The sequence below is a fragment of the Cervus canadensis genome, chromosome 12, assembly GCF_019320065.1.
Source record: "Cervus canadensis isolate Bull #8, Minnesota chromosome 12, ASM1932006v1, whole genome shotgun sequence".
Taxonomy (NCBI): Eukaryota; Metazoa; Chordata; class Mammalia; order Artiodactyla; family Cervidae; genus Cervus; species Cervus canadensis.
In genome coordinates, this window is record NC_057397.1 from 76933249 (window position 1) to 76949072 (window position 15824).

Consider the following 15824-nt stretch of genomic DNA (forward strand, 5'->3'; position numbering starts at 1 on the left):
TTCACAAATTAGGAACCAGGAACAAAGAGATTCAGTAACTTGTGCAAGATTAGTAATCATGCCAAGACTCTCTGCCAGAGCCCTTGCCCTTAACCACTATCTGCTGCCTCTGAAGAAGCATGCATTTTACCCTGCGCAGGGAGGAAAGAAATGTATTAAATATCTATCAGAGTTGACAGCAATAAAACAGCCTTCTCAAAGTAACATATGATTTTTTTTGGGCAAAAGTAGACAATAATTACTTTAAGAGCCCAAAGGAGGGAAAGACAATTCTGCCTGAGATGGAATTGACCAGAAAAATCAAGAATGGCTTCTTTGTTGCAACAGCAATGCTGGAAGCAGGGAATTCGGGTGTAATACCTTCAAAGTTTTGACAGAAAATAATTTCTAGGCTAGAATTCTTTTTTTAAAGTTTTTTGAAAAGTCTACTTTTTGTTTTGCTGCCACACGTGGTCTCAGCAGCGCGCAGATGAGTTGTGGCGTGGACTCTGCACACTCAGGCTGGGCAGCTGCAGGGCACAGGCTCAGTCGCCCTGCAGCAGGTCGGGTCTCAGTTACCTGATCACGGATTGAGCCTGCAAACCTTTGCACTGCAAGGCAGATTTTTAACCGAGTCTTAACCACTAGCCCACCAGGGAGCTCCGTAAGCTAGAATTCTATGCACAGCCAAACTAGTAAAGAAATTTGAACATAAGGACATACTAGGTCTCAAAAATGTATCGCCCACCTTTCCCATGCACGTGTATGAGGATATCACTAGAGAGTGGCCTTCTTCACAGTGAGGGAATATTTATCATCATCTCATTTATATACGATGATGAATGTTCACTAAGCTTATTGTGGGAGTCATTTCATGATGCATGTAAGTCAAATGATTTACTGTATGCTTTCAACTTTATGTCAATTATATCTCAATAAAACTGAAAGAAAACATTAAAACACTAGACAACAAAAAAGAGGGAGTAAAATTCAATCTCGGGAGATGGACGGAATTGTGAACAGGATGTCCAGCCTAGGAGAGGACCCCAGAGTAGTAACTGGGGGGGATAATCACAATTCCGGTGTCCAGAGCAGTCAGCCAGACGGGTGCAGCGGGACTCAGAGACGAGCTGTTTGGAGCTGCCAGCACCGCGCCTGCTGCTGTTGAACCACTTCGTTTTGTTTTTTTTTTTTAAATTTGAAAATATTTCTGGCCGCTCCGGGTCTCCGTTGGTGTGTGCCGGCTTTTTCCGCTCTGCTGGCGGGGGCGCGCTCCACCGTGGTGCAAGGACTTCTCATCGCGGAGGCGCCTGGTCGGAGAGCCTGGGCGTTAGGCACATCAGGGGCAGTGAGGCGCCGGCTTAGCTGCTCTGCCGCACGTGAGCCTTTCCAACCAGAGGTGGAACCCGTGTGCCCTGCATCGGCGGGTAGTTTCCTACCCACTGCACCATGAGGGAAGTCCCGAACCATCTTTTAACCAAAGAAAACTCCTGGAGAAAGTGTCAACCCAAACGAGGGAATACACTGAGAAAGAGGAAGGTATGCTCTCCAGGAAACAGGGAAGCCAACCTTGGAGAGAGGAAGGAGGAATTCCAAGCTGGGCAGGAAACCAAGGCCAGGTGACAGCTGAGCCGCGGGTCTGACGGGAAACCTGCTTGTAGAAGAAGGGGTGTTTAAAAGGACTTTTACCTGATGCCAGGGACTTACATAACGTGTCACGGAGATGCTTTGGAAGTAGTTGGAAAGATTAACAGAGAGGAAAAGGCAGATAAAAGAAAGGAAAAATCAAGACAATTACTAACTTCAGAGAAGACCTAAATGTAGAAGGGAAAACGATCGCAATACATTATGATGCTTTTATAAGAATGCTTGCATAGTGTAGGAATGTGAACGTTGCAAATGGAGTTAACCAAAAAGTGTCATCCAATCATCTTGGGAAGATAAGAGAGGAGGGGATGATGGCAGCCTGAAAGAGCTACATCCTCTTCTACCATAATAGGAAATATAGAAATAATGTCTAATATGGTTTATTAAACACACAGCAGTGTATGCATCATATTGAGAAATCCAGAGATTTGAAAATGTCAGAAAGAAAACTGCTAAAAGAGTCAAAAGTGATTACCTCTGGTGAGCAAGACAATATTTTTTAACAAGTTTTTAGTATTATTTAAAATTCCCAGGTGGCTCAGTGGAAAAGAATCTGCCTGCCAATGCAGGAGATGCAAGACATTGAATCCCTGGGTGGGGAACATTCCCTGGAGTAGGAAGTGGCAACCCACTGCAGTATTCTTGCTTGGAAAATCTCATGGACAGCGGAGCCTGGTGGGCTACAGTCCATGGGGTTGCAAAGAGTAGGACACGACTAAACACATACACATGCAGACTTTAAAATTGTACATATAAATTATTTTAGTAAAATAGTATTTAAAATATGAAGTGTCCACATGGGCTTTCTCAGTGATTCAATGACTTGGTATCCAAATGACTCTCAGTAAAGTTTCTTCTCCTTCCATGATGTTATTATTTTAGATGATATTGAATCTAGTAGTATCTGCCACTGATTCTTTCTGGGGATTTAATTCACTGGATCTCTGTTTCTTCATCTGTAAAGTGATGTAATTACTGTGTGTGTGTGTGTGTGTGTGTGTGATCTCTCGTGCCTGCTCCGGCCCTGTTATGCTATGAATTATGAACAGGACCTATTATACAACATTCGTACACTGACAGGTCGTTGTCCATCATGAGGAACTTGGGTGCTTTTAAAGTCCTGACTTTGATCTGGGCGGTGGAGCCGAGAGAATGAGGACCATCTCAATCACGGGTACAAGACCATGAAAGGTGACTGTGAGAAGGAGGGTTACCAGCGCCATGAAGGACACTGTGAGGTTGACCTCTGTAATGATTCTTACCTTGCAGAGCTGATGTATTTAAAACGGGATGACGTTGTTGAGTTTTCCTGGTGGCTCAGACGGTAAAATCGTCTGCTTGCAATGCGGAAGACCTGGGTTCGATCCCTGGGTCGGGAAGAGCCCCTGGAGAAGGAAACGGCAACCCACTCCAGTCCTCTCGCCTGGAGAATCCCACGGTTGGAGGAACCTCAGAGGCTACAGTCCATGGGGTCACAAAGAGTCGGACACAACTGAGCAACTCGCTTTCGCTTTCGATGTACTTGAATACCTTTTGTAAAGTGAAAGCCCAGGCTGCGCCTCTGGTATCCTTTGGAAAGGGGTCAGCGCGCTCTAGTGGGAGAAGCTCTGACCTGGGAGTGAAGACGTTCGCATTCCAGGGCCTACTTTGCTAGTAACCCTCTGGGTGAGTTAGACAAGCTCTCCTGTCTTTTTTCTCAGGTTCGAGTTTGGTAAATTGAAGACTGACTTGGAGTTCTTCCATTAGCTGTTAAAGAAACCAGATTTGGCACAACTAGGGTAAATCACAGAACTGAGACAGAAGCTTCAGGAAGGACAGGAGCCAAAGATATTGTGGAGTTCTGGGCAGGGCTGATCTTCAGATGATGGGACAACAAGAGACCCAGGCAGAGCCCAACAGGAAGGGATGCTCACAGCCACCCAGGAACCTAGCGGTGCTCGGTGCCCAACAGGTGTCTCAACCCATCTGGGCTACTGTGATGAAATTCCCGAGTCTGAGTAGCTCACAAAGGACAGACACGTTTTATCACAGTTTCAGATCTCTGGTTTCCAGCATGGAAGAGGGAAGGCTCACCTGAGGTCCCGGTGAGAAGGGTTAGGGATCTCTGTAGGTAAGACCCTCAATCCCATTCAAGATTCATGATAAACCCTTGTGACGGAAGCAACCCCCAAGGCCCCACCTCCGAAAATGATCACCACTGGGAGGATTTCAACATGTGGTTTTTGGGGAGACACAGATGTTCAGACTGTAGCACAAGGGGCGCCTCTTCAGCTGCTGGATCGAAGGGAGCTTTGTGGCAGTGACCCTGGAGGGGGTGGCAGAGAGAATACACAGGCTTGTGTGTGCTCGGTCACCCAGTTGGGTCAGGTCTGACCCCATGCACTGCAGCCCACCCGGCTCCTCCATCCATGGGATTTCCCAGGCAAAAATACTGGAGTGGGTTGCCATTTCCTTCTCCAGGGGATCTTCCTGACCCGGGATCGAATCCAGGTCTCTAACGTCTCCTTCTTTACCACCGAGCCACCTAGCAAGTCACACAGTTGTGGGGAGGTAACAGACAGGAAAGTATTTCAGCATTTTAACAGCCAGTGCAGCTGTCCTGATGGGTTTCTGCTGATGTCTAGATGTAAGGAGCTATTCCAGAAAAACATCTATTTCTGCCTTATTGACTATGCCAAAGCCTTTGACTGTGTGGATCACAACCTGTGGAAAACTCTGAAAGAGGTGGGAATTCCAGAACACCTGACCTGCTTCTTGAGAAACCTGTATGCAGGTCAGAAAGCAACAGTTAGAACTGGACATGGAACAACAGACTGGTTGAAAATAGGAAAAGGAGTACGTCAAGGCTGTATATTGTCACCCTGCTTATTTAACTTCTATGCAGAGTACATCATGAGAAATGCTGGGCTGGATGAAGCACAGGCTGGAATCAAGATTGCTGGGTGAAATATCAATAACCTCAGATATGCAGATGACACCACCCTTATGGCAGAGAGTGAAGAACAACTAAAGAGCTTCTTGATGAAAGTGAAAGAGGACAGTGAAACAATTGGCTTAAAGCTCAACATTCAGAAAACTGAGATCATGGCATCCGGTCCCATCACTTCATGGCAAATAGATGGGGAAACAGTGGAAACAGTGAGAGTCTGTTGGACCACAGTTGGACCACTGTTGGACCACAAAGAAAGCTGAGCACTGAAGAATTGATGCTTTTGAACTGTGGTGTTGGAGAAGACTCTTGAGAGTCCCTTGGACTGCAAGGAGATCCAACCAGTCCATCCTAAAGGAAATCAGTCCTGGGTGTTCATTGGAAGGACTGATGATGAAGCTGGGAGTTTGGCCACCTCATGCGAAGAGCTGACTCATTTGAAAAGACCCTGATGCTGCAAAAGATTGAGGGCAGGAGAAGGGGACAACAGAGGATGACATGGTTGGATGGCATCACCAACTCGATGGACATAGGTTTGGGTGGACTCCGGGAGGAGGTGATGGACAGGGAGGCCTGGCGTGCCGCAGTCCATGGGGTCGCACAGAGTCGGACATGACTGAGTGACTAAGCACAGCACAGCACACTGCAGGGCCATCCGTCAATGAGAAGGTCCATCAGCCCTTGGCCAGGAGGCAGGGTGCTAAAGGTTCTCTGCTGTGCTGTTGCAAGACCAGGGCAAATACTAGGAGTCCCAGGGGTGGGATATCAGGATGGAGGGTGGGGTGCGGGGTGGAGGGCGTGAGGCCAGGAGCTTGGACCATGGTTATTGTTTATAGCGTGTTATTTATATAATCAGCTTGTACTTGCCAGCTGACTGAGAATGATCCTTCTGTAACCAAAATAAGGGGGAATGGATGGGCTGGGGGAAAAAAAAAGAATCATAGGTGACCATTACAGAGGGGTTGGAGTAGAACTGCCAAGAGTTAATGGTTTGTGAGTACTGGAGGAAATGCGTGGTGGTCGTTTTGCTTTTCACCATGAGTAGGTGATGGGAGGACTTCTGGAATCTGGTGCTGGAGTTAGGAGTAATAAATGTTCTGCAGTGTCTGGGGCAGTCACACTGACCTACCCAAAATGTCAGAGCGCCTCTATTGAGGAACACTGCGGAATCACCCATCGGGGCTGCTAATGAGAGGAGCCCCATGTGCCTGGGACGGGAGGGGAACTGCGAGTTTGAGTGATTCAGTCGCCACTTGTCATTTAGGGAATTGGGTCCATAAACGTGTCTGTCATTTAATCTGCATGACTACCGCCTGAGATATAATTAATGACTCCCTTTTTATACACAAGGAGTTAGGCTCAGAGAGGCAAAATAACTGCACCAAAGTGAGACAAGCAAGGGGCAGAGTCTCTTCAATTTAGGTCTGAGTTCAGGGTCTTCCTGCAGGGTTTCAGGGGACAGGGGAGAAAGGGGTAACAGGGTGTGCATGGAGATTTGAGAGAGAATCACAGTCAGGACACAAGCCCAGGATGAGATTCTAAGAAGAGTTTAGAATCAATGACCGTGGAAGCTGGAATTTTTTGTTATCTTTGAAAAGGCCTCAGCTATTCACGTATTCTTTCAGAGGCATTTTTTTCTTCTTCTGTAGATTGAGAGAGGAGACCATTAGTGGGATCTTCTGGGTTTGTTTCTCTGAGTTCTCGATATTCTTCCAGGTTCTGACAAAAGACCTTAAGATAAATGTTGAGTATGCATTCCCTTGAAAGGGCTGGAAATTGACACACGGCTGCAATTAAGTGGAAAACTGATTAAAACCAGCCATTCTGATTCAAGAGTAACTGAAGTTTATCTAGTTACATTGAAAGTGAAATAAATGCAAGTCAAAAGGTTAAAAGATGAAAGAAGGACGAGTTAGAATTTTTTAAAATAACCTGATACATCATTACAAAACAAAGTACCTTATCATATAAGATTTTTATGAAACTATTCTGCTCCTCTGCATGAATTTTTGCACATATATATTTTGCATTTTAAAATCATCAGAGAATTCCTCATTTCCTGTGATTATTATTTGCCAACACCCCGCTACCTCCCCCAAAGGAAACTCACACCAACGAGCTCTCTTGGTGAGCATGAACGACCCAGAGCAGACGTTTATTAGTGAGAAGGGGGACGCGGTATGGAAGCTGCAGGCACTGCTCGGGGACTCAGGTGGAGTAAGTGCGGGGTTGCAGCAGTTCCGGCCCCGTCCGTCTGTCCTTCCATCTGTCCTTCCAGCCCCGCTCTGTCGCGACCCCCAGCGCAGGCAGCAGGTGGCGCCCGCACCCCCGCCGCGGAGCCGACGGAACCCCGGGTTCAGACCAGACGCGGTCTCGATAAACACGTGCGCTGCGAACCGGGTTTAGCGAAGGAGCCAAGCGGCGCCTCGGCCTGGCCCCGCCGGGTTTGCCGAAGGACCGACAGACGCGGGGCGGCCGTGAGGGCTGGGCCCGGCTTTGAGCTCCAACCGCAGGGCCGGCGGGGGGCAGGGGTGGGCACCGAGGAGGGGGCGGATATGGCAGACTCGGGGGGCGGTGGAAGGCTGGGAAAGCCGCAGGCCCTCGTGGAAGCGAGGTGCGCGGTCGCAGCCCCCGTTCTGTGTCTCGGGGGCGGGCTCCGGGCCTTTCAGAGCACCGTCCCCTTGCTGTCTTCGCCATCACCTGCTTTTCCAGTTTTCCGAGGCGACAGCGTGCTTTTCTCACCGAAGGGGCGTCTTGACAGATTCCCGGTGTGTAACCCCCTCCCGACATGTGCGCGCACCAGCCGCGGGAGGGGCGGGAGGCTCTTGGTTCGGTTAAAAAATGGGTGAAGCTGATGCTTTTCCCGGGGGCGGGGGGAGGGGCCGGAGACCCGGCGCCTCGAGTGCTTCACGGGCGGGCAGGGCCTCGGGGCAGCCCGGACCAGAACCGCCGCGGGGTTTGGGGGCTCGGCCCGGGCTTCAACGCAGGTTTCCTGACTCGGGATCTCGGTCAGGGGGCCTGCGCCCCGGGGCCCCTCCGACGCCAGCCCCTTCAAACGCACCAAAGCGCCTGGGAGCGCTCCCGGGCGGTGCGCCTGGTCATGTCCGAGCGTCGCTGCCCCAGTTCTGGGAGAGGGAAACAGGGTCCCCTGTTCTGTTTTTCTGGGCCGTGCCGCAGAGCGCGCGCGATCTCAGTTCCCGGGCCAGGGCTGGAACCCGCGCCCCTGGTAGGAGAAGAGTCTTAGCACCGGGACACCGAGCCGTCCCAGCGGAGGGTCCCCCGGGCGCCTGGACCGGGCTTCTTGGGGCTGCGGAGGCCGGCACGCGGCACCTGTACACGGACACTGACCTGGCGAGACGGCCCGCCGGCCTCGGTGCGCGGGGACGGCCCGAGCGGCTCCTTCCTGGCCCCGCGCTCGCGACCGCAGCGCCGGGCGGCCCCAGGGCGTGTCCGGGGCGGCGGGAGGAGGGGGGAGTCGTTGGGGACGGGGGACGCTGCCAGGGGCCCCGAGGCCTGCCTCTCCCCCGCCCCTGCCCCCGCCTCATAAGCAGCCGCCCGCGCGCCTCCCTCCGCTCTTATCTGATCCCCGGCGCCCCGCAAGAGGGAGCGCCGGAGAGGAGGCGGCTCCGGGCGGGGGAGCAGGGGTGGAGGCGGGGCAGGCCAATAAAGGGGCGCCGGGCAGGCAGCGCGCAGGAGAACGGACTCGCGGCGGAACTGGGACGGTCCGCGGGCACCGAGAGCCACGCGGCCTGGGCTGGAATCTTGCGGGCGCAGGTCAGTGTCAACCTCTGCTTCTCTAAGTCGGCCTTGAGAGTCTGTTCTTGAAGGAGGGAAAGCGCAGGCGGCGAGCCCCCTGCGGACGCGGGCCGGCTCCGGGGACCTGCTCTTCGCGCGCCCGCGCTGCCCGCGGCTCTGAGGGGCCGGAGGCGCGCCCGCCGCGTCCCGCGCGCTCGCCGGGCAGCTAGGTCGGAGCGGCGCGCGGCGCACACGTCCGGGCTGCTCTCCCGAGCCTTCGCCCCGGGGCTGGCGGGCGGCGAGCGAACGGCGGGAAGGAGCGGGTTTGGTTTCCAGACGGTAGACGCCAGCATTTCCAAGCAGAAAGGGCCTCTTACAGGCTACCGTTATGGTGAGAAAGGGGCTTAGGGATTGCTTTGGAGGACTGTGTGTATTACAGACAGAAAGCGCGCCGATGGCTCAGCGGGTAGAGAATCTGCCTGCAGTGCAGGAGACATGGGCTCGATACCTGGGTCGGGAAGATCCCCTGGAGAAGGAAATGGCTACCCACTCCAGTATTCTTGCCTGGAGAATCCCATGGACGGAGGAGCCTGGCGAGCTACAGTCCAAAGGATCGCAAAGAGTCGGACACGACTGACGACTAAGCACTCGGCACTCGGGGGTCAGTTGGGAGAACCGTCGATGGAGATCACGGGGTGCAAAACTCACCCACACACCCGCGGGTGATTAGCGTTGGGCACCAGGTGCTAGTCGAAAAGAGGAGCAAGCCCGCAGCGCAGCGCCGCGGGGCGTTGGCAGCAGCAGCGGCTCGTCCACGTCTCTGCGCCCGGAAACGCGGCTGCTTCGCGCGTTTTGCTTCGGTGTCTGGACCCAGGAGGTCGCGGCTTTAAGATGCACCGCCAGGCTGCGGCGCTGGAGGGCCTTCTCCTCCCGGGCTTTCTCGCCCCGTCGCCCTTTCACCCCTCGGAACTGCTCACTGCCTCAGGCCCTCTAGAGCGCGCGGCTGGAGGGAGGCGAACCTCTGCGCCAGCTGGGATTTAGCCGGCCCCGCGCACGGGCAGCTAAGGAACCCACCTGCGATGCGGTAGACCCTGGTTCCATTCCTGGGTGGGGAAGATGCCCTGGAGAAAGGATAGGCTACCCGCTCCGGTATTCTTGGGCTTCCCTGGTGGCTCAGCTGGTAAAGAATCTGCCCGCAAAGCGGGAGACCTGAGTTCGATCCCTGGGTCGGGAAGATGCCCTGGCGGAGGGAACGGCTACTCACTCCAGTATTCCAGCCTGGAGAATGCCATGGACAGAGGAGCTGGCGGGCTACAGTCCACGGGGTCGCACAGGGTCGGACATGACTGAGCGACTAAGCACACAGCACAGACAACACAGGGTTAGCGCCCCGCAGGAGGAGCGGCTTGTGCCAGGGCCCCCAACAAGGGTCTGAGCGCTGCCTGCCGTCATTGCAGCCACGGGCGCCCTCGTCTAGGAGCTGGGGGCTTGCGTCCTGTCCGGGAAGCGCGCCCCATGGCGCGGAGCTCGGGGACCCGGAGTCGCCCCCTCTGCTGAGACTCTCTCCCCGGGGCAGGTGTTCACGGGGGTCTGGCGTCCCGCTCTCGGGGACCTGGACCCCAACCCTCCGCTGACCCCGGAACGCCGTGTGGAGCCGCACTCAGAGCCTCTTTCTCTCTGCGACTTTTGGATTCCCTTCTGGAAATTCTGGAGTGTCAGCTGCCTGCAGCAGCAGAAGGGGGTGGGGGAGGGCAAAACCCTAAAAATATGCGGATGTTTGGTGGCCCCGTGGGGAGCAGAGTTGGGAAAGTTTTGCTGAAACTCTCCCCCTAAAGGCTCCGGAGCTCCTCAGCTACAGAGGGTTAAGGGCCCTTCCTGGCTGTGGCCTGTGGTAAGGAGGCCCCAGCACCCAGCACACAGGCGAAACTGGATACAGGGACGGGAGCTGATGCTGTGTTTCTAACAAGGTGGCCGGCTCTGCCCGCAGCTATCACCGGGAAATGTGGCCTGAGTGAGGGAATGCATGGATAACACTTGCACTTTGGGTTGCTTCAAAAGAGCAACTTGCAAGGATTTCCTTTGAACCTGGTCCCAAGGGTGTGGTTACTGTAAGACAGACTTCAGGGTAGCATATTTTATAAAAGCAACTTTATCAAATTATAATTCATATACCACACGTGTGCAATTCAGTGATTTTTCATATATTCAGAGTTGTACCACTGTCCCCACAATCAATTTTAGAACATTGTATCACTCCAAAAAAAAAAAAAAAATTCTGTACCTATCAGCAGTATAACTGCTCATTTCTCCCCAACCACGCCATACCCCCCCCCCCGCCCCCCAACACCCTTGGCAACTGCTCACCGGCTTTCTGCTGACGTTTCACATACACGGAAGCATGCAATGTGTGTGGGCCTTCATGACTGGCGTCTTTCACCTCCTGAAGTGTTTTCCAGGCTTATGCATTATGCACAGGACGCTCTATCCTAAGCACTGGGTGTCTCTCCCTCTGCTTGGGGGCGTCTCTCCCTCTGCTTGGGGGCCCTGAGCCAGGTGAGACCTGGACCTCCACTGCATCCCTGACCTCCTGGGGGTCCCTTTGAAAGGACAGAAGCCTCCCTGGTGGGGCCTCTCGGTGACTCCCTGGGAAGGACTCCGTGGAGCCTGTCAGAATTCCTGGAGCAGTTTTGGGCAGGTCCCAGACTTAGGATGGATGGGAGAAGTCCTTTGGCATCGATCCTGCTGCTAATGGTCCAGCTGTGGATTTCAGAGAGCTCTTGGGGCCTCCTTCCACGCAAATATTGGGTTTGGGAGTCCACCACGGCTGGCTTTAAAAAGAATGGAGTGAGCAAATGGGCATGATTGGCAGGGCACTGGAGCCAGCCTCAGCCCAGCAAGAAAAGGCTCCTTGGGGTACGCTCCCTTTGACTCTTAAAGTCTTCCTCCAGTCACCTAGTAAAACATAGAGAGCTTTTGCCTGTTTTAAGCTGGCAGTCTGCAGTTCGTGACTCTATGAGCCACATATTTGCTGTCATTTTAATCCAAGCTCAACCAAATGACTGCTGTGGAGCCTGGCCCAAGGTTCCTTTCAGAGATGAGGGCCTTCCTGTATGGCTGCAGGCTGTGGGGGTGGCGTTTGAGCACCGCTGAGCTAACATTATCCGGGATTATGACATGTGTAGACAGCAAATGGTACCGGGCACCGCGAAGGAGTGGGGGGCGGGGGGTGGGTGGGCAGAGGGGAGGAAAGCTGAGGGCCAGGTCAGGAAGAAGCGTCCTCTTGAGCAGGTTTGCTCCGCTGGCGATGGATGTCAGGGAGAGGTCTCCGCTGCGTCTCCTCTCCTATAACTGACCAAACGCACAGTGGCAGACTGTGCTGCTCTTCTCGGTAGAGGTAGGCTTGTGAAGACCGGGCCTCATCCTGGTCTCGTGGGGACGTGGGTGTGAGTGGTGGAGACTGGCGTGTATTTTGAGTCCCTGCTTGAGTCCCTGCTACGTTCTCTCTCAGAAAGCACATGTAAGTCTCCCAATTCCTCGTGGGCGTAAATGTTGTCCTTCTTTTAAAGATAAGATCACCGAGATATAAACTGCCTGCCGGGGGTCCCAAAGCCAGCAAGTGGCTGATACAGAATTAAAGGAAAGTCTGCATGAGATGTGCCCGTTTCTGCGTCTGCCTGTTGGGGGGCAGGGGGGCGGGTGGGGCCGGAGCCGGGGCGCCAGCCGAGGACGCGTGGGTCCGGGAGTCGAGGGGAGGGTGGGGGCAGAGGGCGTGGCCTGTCCGGGCCCCTGGGGGCGGAGGGTGAGGGCAGAGGGCGTGGCCTGTCCGGGCCCCTGGGGGCGGAGGGTGAGGGCAGAGGGCGTGGCCTGTCCGGCCCCTGGAGGCGGAGGGTGGGGACAGAGGGCGTGGCCTGTCCGGGCCCCTGCCCGCCTCTGTGCCGCCTGTGAGCTTCGCCGGCTTCTTCTCCAGGAAGCAGGGTGACGGGAGCCCCTGCAGGGTTGCTTCCAGGCCTGGACCGACCCCGTGCAGCCTGGACGGCAGCGCTGGTGTCTCTGCTCTCCTGCTTCTTTCTCCTTCTCTTCACCTCCCCCCCTCCTTCTTCCTGCTTTCCCTCTTCTCTCTCTGCTTCCTTTTTTTTGAGGCGATTCTGACTAGGAAGGCTACAGGGAATTCTGACAACCGAGAGTCTTTTTAAGTCAGGGCTTAGAGTCTAGACTCTGCACTTTAACCCTAATTTTCATTTTATACTTCAAGGCCATTTTTTCAAATTAGTACTCTTGATGAATTTTCCTAATGGGCCTTTGTGGAAACTCAAGGCAAGGGTCCCTGACTTTTAATTTTAGGTAGCTGTGTTTGGTGCCCCGCCCCGCCCCGCTCCGCCAGCCACACACACACACAAAGCTAAGCTGAGTTGTGAAAACTGATCCAGAGAGGCTAGGCTTTGCTGAGCTTATCCAGGTGTCACAGGTTGAGTCTGTAGCTAGGAGTACTCCTGGGTGGAGGGGGGTGGTCTTCTGTTGAATGAAGATTTACTCCTGGATTGGCTTTCTGTCTGTTTTTTGCAAAGGGGAACATGCTGAACTGATATTAAAAAACAATGTTCTATTGAAGTTTAGAATGGAAAATAAAGATTGCTACTGTAGGAAGCCCAGGAGCAGCATCTGGCCAGACTTGGAAGATCAGGGAAGCCTTCCTAAAGGATGAGATGTCTGCCCTGGATGTGCAGCTAGCCTCTGTGATGCTTGCAGATACAGACTTCAGTTAAAAGCGATTGGCATTTCTTTGACCATGAAACCCTGTCGGTCCTTAAAAAATAACGACAACAAAAAAAGCCAAGTGATGGAACATTCCTGAGTCAAGGAACTGTCACTGCAATTTGCTATGCTTTGGGGATGGTCTTCTGTCACGTAGGATTCATAGCAGCCTACTTTAAGGCTGAGCCGCTATATTTCAGAGGATGACTTGCAGTCAAATCCCTTGCATTTGGGCTTCTCTGGTGGCTCATGGGTGAAGAATCTGCTGGCAACACAGGAGACACAGGAGGCGAGGGTTCGATTCCTGGGTTAGGAAGATCCCTTGGAGTAGGAAATGGTAACCCGCTCCAGTATTCTTGCTGGGAAAATCCCATGGACAGAGGAGCCTGGCAGGGTCCGTGGGGTCACAAAGTATCAGACACATCTGACTCGACTGAGGCGCGCACACACTCTCAACCCTTTGCATTTGAGCCATTCACTGGGCTGCTCTGGTCCTATCAGAGGTCTTTCTGTGATTTAGAAGAAAGTCCCTTTGGGTAGACCCTGTGGGGAGGAGAAAGGGCACCCTTTCCCCTGGAGATCAGTTTTCACACAGGCTGGAGAGAAGGCCTGCGGCTTTCCAGCGTTCCGCAGCCTCGGCCAATGCAGGGTGTGCGGTGCGTTGGCTGTGCGCCTCAGCCCTGGTCATTCAGCACTGATCGCTCAATCAGTCAATATCTGTCAGTTGGCTGTAATGCACTTTGAACAATGTGGAGTATGGGTTAAACTGCCCACCTACATGACTTCTAGTACCCAAGACTCAGAAAGTAGAGTTACTGGGGCCATGAAGTTAGCTGGAGAGTCACAATGGGATAAGAGGCAGAGGTAATCTGTTGGAGACTGATCACCCTTCCTAAAGATTTTTCACTTTTAATAGTATTTTAAATAAGCAAATTTTAGCCTTGTTAATTTTCACTAATATTAGTTTCAGGTATCTTTGGTTTTTAAGGCTTATCATTATTAATCCTTTCCTTCAACTTAATTAGGATTGTATTTGCTTTTCTTTTTATGGCTCCTTTAAGTGAAAAAATAGATCATTGATTTTTAAATCTTTCTTCTTCCTTATGTAAATATTTATCTCTAATTCTTAGGTTGCATCCCACAGGTTTTCATGTGGAAAATATTTTTATTTTTATTCCCTTCCAACTATTTTTAAAATTTAAAATTTCCATTGTGATTTCTCATTTGACCCATGGATTAATTAGAAGCATGTTGCTTAACTTCCATTTTGATTTGTAAATATATATTATTAATTTCTAATATAATTCTGTTGTCAGAAAACATACTCTGCAAACTTTGAGTCTTCTGAAGTTTATCAACTCATTTTAGGGCCCCCAATGCCTACTTTGTAAGAAAAAAAATTTTAAAGGTGTGTCCTGTAGTTATTAGATGTAGTGTTCGGTAAATATCAGTTAATAGTTGATGGAGTGGTTCACATCTTCTACATCCTTATTGGTGTTTTGTCCAGTCGTTCAGTCCATTCCTCAGAGCAGTGTGACATCTCTAGCTTTGTTTGTTGTTGCTTCCTTTGGTTCTCTCGGTTTTTGCTCTGTGTACTTTGAAACTCTGTTATATTAACTGCATGTTCGTTTCTGATTGCTGAGTTTGCTTGACTAGTGACAGTGCCACTCACTCCTGTCCGACTCTGTGACCCCGTGGACTGTACGGCCCGTGGGATTCTCCAGGCCAGAGTGCTGGCATGGGGAGCCTTTCCTTTCTCCAGGGGTCTTCCCAACCCAGGAATTGAACGGGGTCTCCTGCATTGCAGGCGGATTCTTTACCAGCTGAGCCATCAGGGAAGCCCTAATTGACCCTTTATTCTGAATTGTCCAGAACTCAAGGGGTGTGTTTTTTCTGTATGTGTGTTGTCAGTTCGCCCTACTTGTGGCTCACTCTTTTCTGAGGCACCCTTTCTCAATTTTAGTCTCTGGCATTCCTGAACTCTTCTACCCTTTGACACTTTATGCTAATAAGACTGTGGCTTTCCACTTGATTTCTGATCACAATGCCTGCACAGTGGGGAGTTCGCGCAGAGGAAGAAAGACTAGTCACCAAGCTAACAGTAACACAACTACGGCTTTATTTCTGACTTAGAGCTGTTTTCTCCTGTGTCGTGATGCTAACCAAAAAGAGTGATAAACACTGATTTCCTCCAGGGTCTGTTTTTAAGTAGACTTCTTAACCAATCCTGAAAAGCCTTTTGGTTATTCTAGATGTGAGGAGGATGGTACTTTCATTGGAGAGAAGAAATTAGGAAAACTAAACATCAACCCGCTGGGCTGTAACATTAGCCCTGTTTTTCGTCTTTGCTTTCTTATCTGCAAATCTGTAGACACAGATCATCAACTGGCTGTAAAGTTCTCCTACAAATGGATCTGTTGTTGTGATTCAGTTGTTAAGTCGCTCCAACCCTGCTCCCTGCAAACAGCCGCATGCCAGGCGCCTCTGTCCTCCACTACTCCTGGAGTTTGCTGTCTCCCAGGAGTTAAAATGGATATTAAATAATAATGTAGAATTTGGAAAAGGGCTTCCCAGGTGGCTCTGTGGTAAAGAATCCACCTGCCAATGCAGGACACGTGGGTACTATGCCTAGGTCAGGAAATCCCCTGGAAAAGGAAATGGCAACCCACTGCAGTTCTTTCCTGGAGAATTCCATGGACAGAGGAGCTTGGCGAGCTACAGTCCGTGGGGTCATAATGAGCTGGACACGGGTTAGTGACTAAACAACAGAGTCCAGAAAGAG

At 51.9% G+C, this 15824-nt stretch overlaps 1 protein-coding gene across 7 annotated transcripts in view; it reads left to right on the forward strand.

The window, feature by feature from the left end:
• The first annotated feature begins 8172 nt into the window (after positions 1-8172).
• COL14A1 (collagen type XIV alpha 1 chain) overlaps positions 8173-15824 on the forward strand; it is a 225477-nt gene continuing 217825 nt past the window's right edge. For 6 of the 7 annotated variants that reach the window (XM_043484139.1, XM_043484143.1, XM_043484145.1 and 3 more), the window contains exon 1: positions 8173-8329. The gene's annotated coding sequence lies outside the window, so the exon portion shown is untranslated. Of the gene's footprint in view, positions 8330-11660; positions 11685-15824 lie in introns of those variants that run through there. The other variant, XM_043484141.1, reaches the window with a different exon arrangement.